Source organism: Rhincodon typus, chromosome 29, assembly GCF_021869965.1.
Source record: "Rhincodon typus isolate 14 chromosome 29, sRhiTyp1.1, whole genome shotgun sequence".
Lineage (NCBI taxonomy): Eukaryota > Metazoa > Chordata > Chondrichthyes > Orectolobiformes > Rhincodontidae > Rhincodon > Rhincodon typus.
Genome location: NC_063360.1, coordinates 26989315 through 26997975, shown reverse-complemented (window position 1 = coordinate 26997975; position 8661 = coordinate 26989315).

The window sequence follows — 8661 nt, the reverse complement described above, 5'->3', positions numbered from 1 at the left end:
TCATCCAGCTCTACACCTTGTTATCTAAGGTGTTTGGTATGCTTGGCTTTATTGGCTTTATTGGTCAGTGCATTGAGTATACAAGTTGGGAGGTCATGTTGTGGCTGTACATGACACTTTTAGAATACTGTGTGCAATTCTGGTCTCCTTGCTGTTGGAAGGATGTTGTGAAACTTGAAAGGGTTCAGAAAAGATTTGGAGGGTTTGAGCTATAGGGAGAGGCTGAATAGACTGGGGCTATTTTCCCTGGAGTGTTGGAGGCTGAGGGGTGACCTTATTGAGTTTTATAAACTGAGGGGCATGAGGGGCATGGATAGACAAGGTCATTTCACCGGGGAGGGGGAGTGCAAAACTAGAGGTCACAGGTTTAAAATGAGAGAGGAAAGATTTTAAAGGGACGTAAGGGGCAAATTTTTTACATAGATGGTGGTGTGTGTATGGAAGGAACTACCAGAGGAAGTGGTGGAGGCATGTACGATTACCACATTTAAGAGACATCTGGATGGGTATATGAATAGGAAAGATTTAGAGGGATATGGGCCAAATGCTGCTAAATGGGACTAGTTTTATTTAGGATATCTGGTTGACATGGACAAATTGGACCGAAGGGTCTATTTCCATGCTGTACATCTCTAACTCTAAGAGGAATAGTCCCCAGTCAAATCTACGGGGACTATTTCAATTGGGCGGTACTGACACGAGTCTATGGGGAATATTCTGGTTGGGAGGTACTGGCACAAGTCAAGGAAACCATCCAATCTCAGTCCAGGTACTTGGAGATGATCAGTCAGCTTGAGGCACTTGGGGTGTCCTGTCAGGGGGTCAGTTTTATTGTAGTTTGGGGAGTGGGACACGGTCATTCTTGTGGGTCCAGTGCAACCTGCTTGGTCAATAGTGGTAAATCAGTTGGGGAGCTCCACAGAGAACTGACAGGGGTCTGGTCGCTCATCAGTCAGGGCTCTCTTTCCAAGGCAGTCAGGAAGTGTTCTGTGGTCAAGCCAATGGCTCCATTCACTGAAATTCAAGGATGTTTATCATTGCAGTGATGGGGATACTAGGGAAGTTAATTGTGGAAGTTGGAACAGGGTGCAAGGGGAGAAATAATTGTAGAGATCAAGGCAACTGAACATATAAGGATAGGAAAAAATAGAGCATGGGAGGACAAAGGATATAGCAAGAGGAAGTTCATCAACAATCACCACCACCTTTGAAGGGGGGTACATTGCATAATCATGTTGGGCATAACAAAGCTGCCAGGGGCTCAGGTGAAGTAGAAGATGACCGGTAAATAAACTGGTTGGGTGTCAGCATGAGGAAGATCAAAATCAATAGGTTTAACAAAGAGAGGAAGGCAGGAAGGAACTTGAAGGTTTGGTGGCTTACCCAAACCGAGCTGTGGGTTAACAAAAGTTAAGGTTACAATAAAATGGAAGCCTTCACAATATCCAACATTCCATCATTCAGTCCCCACAAAGTATTTTGCTTGTATGGATACTATGGTAAATATAGCTGTTGCTCAGAAAGGGCAAAAACATGGAGTGCAGAGAATGGCTGAATTCTCTACCTTAATCCTTGCAGTTTCAGCTAAAATGATGTTCACCTACACAAGTGAAGATGGAAAATGAACACGTATTAACATACAAAGTAATGTATTTACATTGAACTTTCATAAATGCCACCTATGTGTCTTGATAAGATTTTTGTTTTCCTTTCCCTCTCACTATATCTTGGTGTCACAGCTTAGGAGGAAAGCAAGCTGCTGTAAAGTGCAGCCTGTTGGCTTTGGAGATTTGAACAAATGAGGCTAGAGGTCCAGGCATTCTGAGTGTGTCCTGCCCAGCTGCTTGTTCACTCTCCTTGGCTTGAACATCCACAGGTCTTGGGATTACAGGCTAGGTAAAGGTCTGCTCAGAATCTTGATAGAATATGACTGCTGATGTTAGGTTTAGAGCATCATAACATTAAAGTATGCATTCTACTAAAACTACAGGCACCACCAATATTTTGGATCTGGACACTGCCAGGCTTGCCTTTAGTGAATAGTAAATAACCTTCATCCTTCAGGAAATCGTCTACCATCGCTAATTGTTAATTACCATTGCTACCTCCAGCACTTGGACTACAGGCTGTTCAAGAAGGCAGCTCACTACCACCTTCTGAAGGGTAACTCGGGACAGGCAATAAATGTGTCCCGGCCAGTAACATCCATGTCTCACAAGTCAATAAAAAAAAATCCTTAGAAGGACAGATTGGTGGCATCATTTTACCCCCACCACAAGTAGCTGGTACCACAACATGCAATATCTGAGAAACTATGAATTTAACACCACCTGAAAAGCAAGACTTGGGCCAGTGCAGCTCACTTTCCTTATAGCTTTGGGTGTCAGATTATGTTATGTACTTAAGTGGCTGGGTGGGACATGAACCCATGACCTTTGAACTCAGAAATAAGAGTGTTACCAAAGCTGACACAGTGAGAATTAAATATAATCTGCAGAAGTAGCTGGATGGTACAAGTAACATTCATTCTCAGGATTAGTTTACGCTTCAGCTTTGATAATAGACAAAATCCAGCCACGTGTTGTATCATATTGTTTTACATTTCACAGGAATATGAACAAGGGACAGATATTCCACGAACATTGATCTGAAACTGATATTTTGTCCTTAGAGTGGCATGAAGCTCATAACATTGATTTGTTCTACTATATAATGAGGAAATCTCCACCCAGGCAGAATGAAACTCTGCTCATCAGTTAAATTTAACATTAACAATGGACCAACAGGATAGGTGGCCCTTTGCAAAAGTTTAATTTGCATTGGCCGCATTAACGTTACGGTCACAGCAAAGTCATGATAGTGTGGTTTTTCTTACACCATCTGCTCTGTAATAATTCACACGAGAATTATATTACACAGAATTCATCAATGTGAAGTAATTTCAATTTCTTCAATGTGAAGAATGTGTACTGAAACAAATTTGCCAGATAAAAATGACCTGGCTGCAGCAGTTTCTGTTAATTAGTTGAATCTGAAAATCCCAGCGTTGAGTGGGATAGTGGTTTTGTGTGAGTTTTAAGAAAGTAAGAAATAAAATCATGATCGGGATTTCCTTCCCTATGTTGTTGTGGTCTACCTATGCTGAAAGGACTGCAGCTGTTCAAGAAGACAGCTCATCACCACCTTCACAAGGACAACTAGGGGTGAGCAATAAATGCTGGCCAGCCTGCGACACTCACATCTCATGAATGAATAAAAAGGAACGTGGACTATTCAGCCCCTCAAGTCTGTCCCGCCATTTAATTAGACTATGGTTGATTTGCCCCGGGCCTCAACTTTTCTTCCATGTCAGCTCAGTATAGTCCTCAAACATCCAATATTTCAAAAAATCTAGCTCCTCTTTGAATACTAACAGTGATCTAGCCTCCACAACTCTGTGGGATACAGACATTCACTAGCCTCTGGGAGAAGAAATTCCATCACATCTCATATTCAATGTGTCCCCCTTATTTTGTAACTATGTCCCCTGTTGTGAGATTCCCTACTAGTAGAAAAATCTTCTCATCACTTACACTGTTAAGTCCCCTGAGAATCTTGTTTGTTTCAATAAGATCACCCCTCATTCTTTAAACTCCAATGAAGGCCCAATATGTTTAGCTGTTCTTGATAACTCAACCCTTCATCCCAGGAATCAGCCTAGTGAATTTCTTTTGAACTGTACCCAATCTAGATATGTTACATTCTGCCCCCTCTCCAAGACATTGACGTAGATAGTGAATACTTGACGCCCGAGGATGGATTCTTGTGGTGCCCCACTAGTTGTCTTTACAACCTGAGAAGATCCATTAATCCTGATTCTCTGTCTTTTGTGCATCAAGCAATTCTCAACCCATGCTCATACCTTATCTCCCAAACCATGTGCTCCTATCTTATGCAATAACTTTTATTATGGCACTATCGAATGCTTTCTGGAAATCCAAATGCATTACGTCTATTGGTTGTGCTTGATCGACTCTGCTTGTTATATCCTCAAAAAACTCTAGCTAATTTGTCAAACATGATTTCCCTTTTCGAAATGGCCTGCTGTTTCTTCCTTAATAATGGAATCTTGCATTTTCCAAATGCGAAAGTTAGGCCAACTGGCCAAACATTTCCTGCTTCTAACAGGACGAAAGATTAGTGGTCTTCTAACCTGCTAGAACACTCCTGGAATCTAATAAATTCTGAAATATTTCAACTAATGTCTCCACTTTCTTTGTAGCCACTTCCTTTAAAACCTCTGGATGCAGACCATCAGGTCTTGGTGACTTTCTGGTATTAGGCCCATTAGTTCATCAAATACTTTGTGTGTCATGATAGAGACTGTTGTTACAACATCTTTCCTCCCAGTACCTCATTTGTTAACTTTGTGATGTTTGTGGTGACTTCCACTGTGAAGACTGATGCAAAATATTGGTTTAGTTATCTGACATTTCACCATTATTAATTGGCCAGTTGCACACTCCAAGAGCCCCAAACTTACATTAGTTACTCGCTTTCTTTTTATGTACATTTATTTAATATTTATACCCATAGAAGCTCTTGCTGTGTTTCTATATTATGTTTTTATATTTTGTGCTAATTTACTTTTATAATCAATTTTCTCCCTTTCTAGTAGCTTTTTAGCCATCTGCTACTGGTTCCTAAAAAATGCTCAGTCCTCCGGCCTACCATTTGTTTTTGCCACTTTGAATGCTTTAGGTTTTCATTGGATTTTCTTCTTGATTATCTTTGTTAATCATGGGTGAATACTTCTTATTTTGCCCCAGATGTGCATGAATACCAAAATCCAAAATGGTCCATGCATAGGAATCTAGAAATAACATCAAGAATTGACATTTTTCTATACTCACACTATTTTCAAACACAATCTCCATATCCTTTCATATGTTCGATATGTAGAAATCTAATGATCTCTGTCTTAAATATACTCATTGGCTGAGCCTCCACAGCTCCCTAGGGTAGAAAATTCTGAAGATTCACCACCCTCTGAGCAAAGATATTTTTATTCATTTAAATCCTAACTGCATCGCTGATGTTTTTGAAAAAAATTCATTCATGGGATATAGGTCTCACTGGTTGGACCAGCATTTATTGCCCATCCTTAGATGCCCTTGAGAAGGTGGTGAGGGGCTGTCTTCCTGAACTGTTGCAGAACATTTGCTGTAGTTGGACCCACATTGCCATTATGGAGGGGGAGTTCCAGGATTTTGACCTGGTGACAGTGAAGGAATTTAAACGTATTTCCAAGTCAGGAAGATGAGTGGCATGGAGTGGAACTTGAAGCTGGTGGTGTTCCCAAGTATTTGCTGCCCTTGTCCTTCTAGATGGTAGTAGTTGTATTTTTGCAAGGTTCTGCCTAAGGAGTCTTGGTGAATTTTTGCAGTGCATCTTATGAATGGAACACACTGCTGCTAGTAAGTATCATTGGCAGAGAGAGTGAATGTTTGTGGATGTGGTCCCAGTCAGATGGGTTGCTTTGTCCTGGATCGTATCAAGCTTCTTGGTACTGGACACATCCAGGCAAGTGGAGAATGTTCCATCGCACACTTTACATGTGCCTTGTAGATGTTCAAGATTATTATTATTCTTAAATACACATCTTTCATTCCGTAATCATTATAGTGTTGTTCAAAATACAGTAGGTGATTAATTCCCTTGTGAACATCTATTAGAAAAAGGTCATTGAGGTCTTAGACTGAATGAAGTGCATTGGTGAATAGTAAAGAATAGCAGAGTTGATAACATCCATGCAACAGTGCAATGAACCTGTTAGACTAGCAGCATAAAATTTACAGTTAATTAACCTTTCATTCTGCTGCTATATGTTGGGTAACATTAATAAACTTTTTGATCAAATGCACAGGAAACAAAATATACCAAGAAGAAACCAATCAACATTCACTTTCAATCCAGAAGATTAGCACATAATGATGAGAAAGAACAAAGAACCCTCTTGCAAAAACAGGAGTGATTCCCCAAAATCTGGATTTAATATTTTATGTAATAATCTTCATTCAATGATGTAAGCTCCAAGAGGTGGGCAAATCATGTGTAGTCTGCTTCTAATAAAAGTCTTGTAAGGTTCACTTAAACATTATACACGGCCTGCACTACCTTCCACCATTTACCAGAAAGCTTGGATTATGTCTGCAGAGTGTTGGAGAGTTTGCCCAAGTCTGCTAAAGTCTAACTTTGGATTTATTGTCATTGGTGTTTTCAATATTTCAAAACAAATTAGTGCACACTCTTTCCAGAAATAGTGAATTGCCACAATTTGTTCACAATATTGCAATGAGTTTCTACATAATTCTTCAGTCTGCCACTTTTATGTAAATGTTAACCAATTTGGATTAAATTAAGTGATGATACCTAAAAATGCTGTGCTCAATTGCTTAGCACCAATGCATTAGCTTTCCCATATGAACATTCCAGATTGGCGTTCTATCCCTATGTTCAGTAATATCTGTCAATAGTTGAAGTGTGAAAAGCTCCATGGATAAGATTACTTTTAATAAAGAAGTGGGCAACCTAGGGTCTAGACGAGAGGAGTCAAGATTTAATTCCCCCTGTGTTAAGTTAGTTGTGTTCAGTTCTGGTCACCTCTTTATAGGAAGGATGTGGAAGCTTTGGAGACGGTGCAGAGGAGGTTTACCAGGATGCTGCCTGGACTGGAGGGCAGGTCTTATGAGGAAAGGTTGAGGGAGCTAGGGCTTTTCTCATTGGAGCAAAGAAGGATGAGAGGTGACTTGATAGAGGTGTACAAGATGATAAGAGGCATAGACAGAATGGATACCCAAAGGCCTTTTCCCAGGGCGGCAGTGACTATTACAAGGGGGCATAATTTTAAGGTGATTGGAGGAAGGTAGAGGGGAGATGTCAGAGGTAGGTTCTTTACACAGTGGGTGGTGGGTGTGTGGAATGCACTGCCGGCAGTGGTAGTGGAGTCAGATACATTAGGGACATTTAAGCAACTCTTGGATAGGCACATGGATGATAGTAAAATGTGGAGTATGCAGGGTAGTTTGATCTTAGAGTAGGATAATAGGTCGGCACAATATCATGGGCTGAAGGGCCTGTACTGTGCTGTACTGTTCTATGTTGATCTCAGTTGACCACCACAGTAGGTGAACTAAGTTGAGAAACATGCTTTCAAAGTTTGCTGCTCAGTGATTTATGTTGGGAAGTGTGAATGTCAGGCAAGTATAGACCAGAGAGCTGAATAATCTGCTGTGACTCACTCCTTAGATTCACACATGAAGAATAACTGTTTGAGTAGGATGTCTGGTTCCCACAGACTTGTGAGCTTTCATGGTTTAGCAACCAGAGGGGAAATTAATGGCAGGAAGACTATGAAACAAATCAGTTAGAGGACGCATGATCAATAATAAATGGAGTTCTTGTGCAGCTCTGACACTTGAGGGGAGGGGGGTTGCAGGGGCAGTTTTGGGGGGTCATGAGTTGAATAATCTCATTTTTGTACCTTAGTGCAAAGGACGAGATTTCCAATAAAAATCAAGAGGGCTGTAAAATACAGATTCAAAATCACCATTCTCAAATTATGTATAAAATCAAGATCTGCCCCCAGGACTGTTATTCTGTATGTGTGGTGTATTGCCTAGTGGAAGCTAAGTTGCAAAACTGGGTAAAATATCTGAATTTGAAACCCCTCTGGGGTACTTGATTTGCTGATATGCCCTGCTAACTAAAGTATCACTTTGCTGACATCAAACATTCATAAAATTTACCCTACCCTGTACTTTTATCTTCCATCAACTGTGGGATATGATGTTGCAGTGGTAATACCACTGAATGAGTAATCATCAGACTCAATACAATTGCTCTGGGAAAGTACAAATCTTACTATGGCAGCTGATGGAATCTAAATCAAATCTGGAATTAAAAACTAGTCTCAGTAATGGTGATTGTGAAATGATTGTTGTAAAAATTCATCTGGTTTATTAATGTCATCATGAAAGGCAATCTGGCCTACATCTTTTTTTAAAATCTGTTAAAGGGAATATATGTGTTGCTGGCTGGGCTAGCACAAATTGTCCACCCCGGAGAAGGTGTTGGTGAATTGCCTTCTTGAATTGCTGCCGTCCTTGGAGCATAGGAACACCCACAATGTTATTGGGAAAGGAGTTCCGGCATTTTGACCCAGTGACAATGGGGGAATTATGTCTCCAAGTCAGGATGGTGTCTGGCTTGGAAGGGAAATTGCAGGTGATTATGTTCCAAGCATTTACTGCCCTTCTGGCTGGTAGAGATCACAGGTTTGAAAGGTATTGCTGGAAGAGCCTTGGTGAGCTGTTGCAGCACACCTTCTAGATGGTACATAATGCTGATTTGTGCATTGGTGTTGAATGGAGTCAATGTTGATGGTGGTGGATGTGATGCCAATCAAAAGGACTGTATTACCTTGGATGGTGACAAGTTTCTTGAGTGTTGTTGGAGATGTACTCATCCAGGCAACTGGAGACTGTTCCATCACATACAAGATGCTTCTAGTGACTAATACAGCTATGACTCTACACCTTTCAAGAACAGAGTTCAGGGAAGGTTGAGAGGATTACGTACTGGCTGATGTAAGAAGAGAGACGTTAGTATAGATCTGAGCCC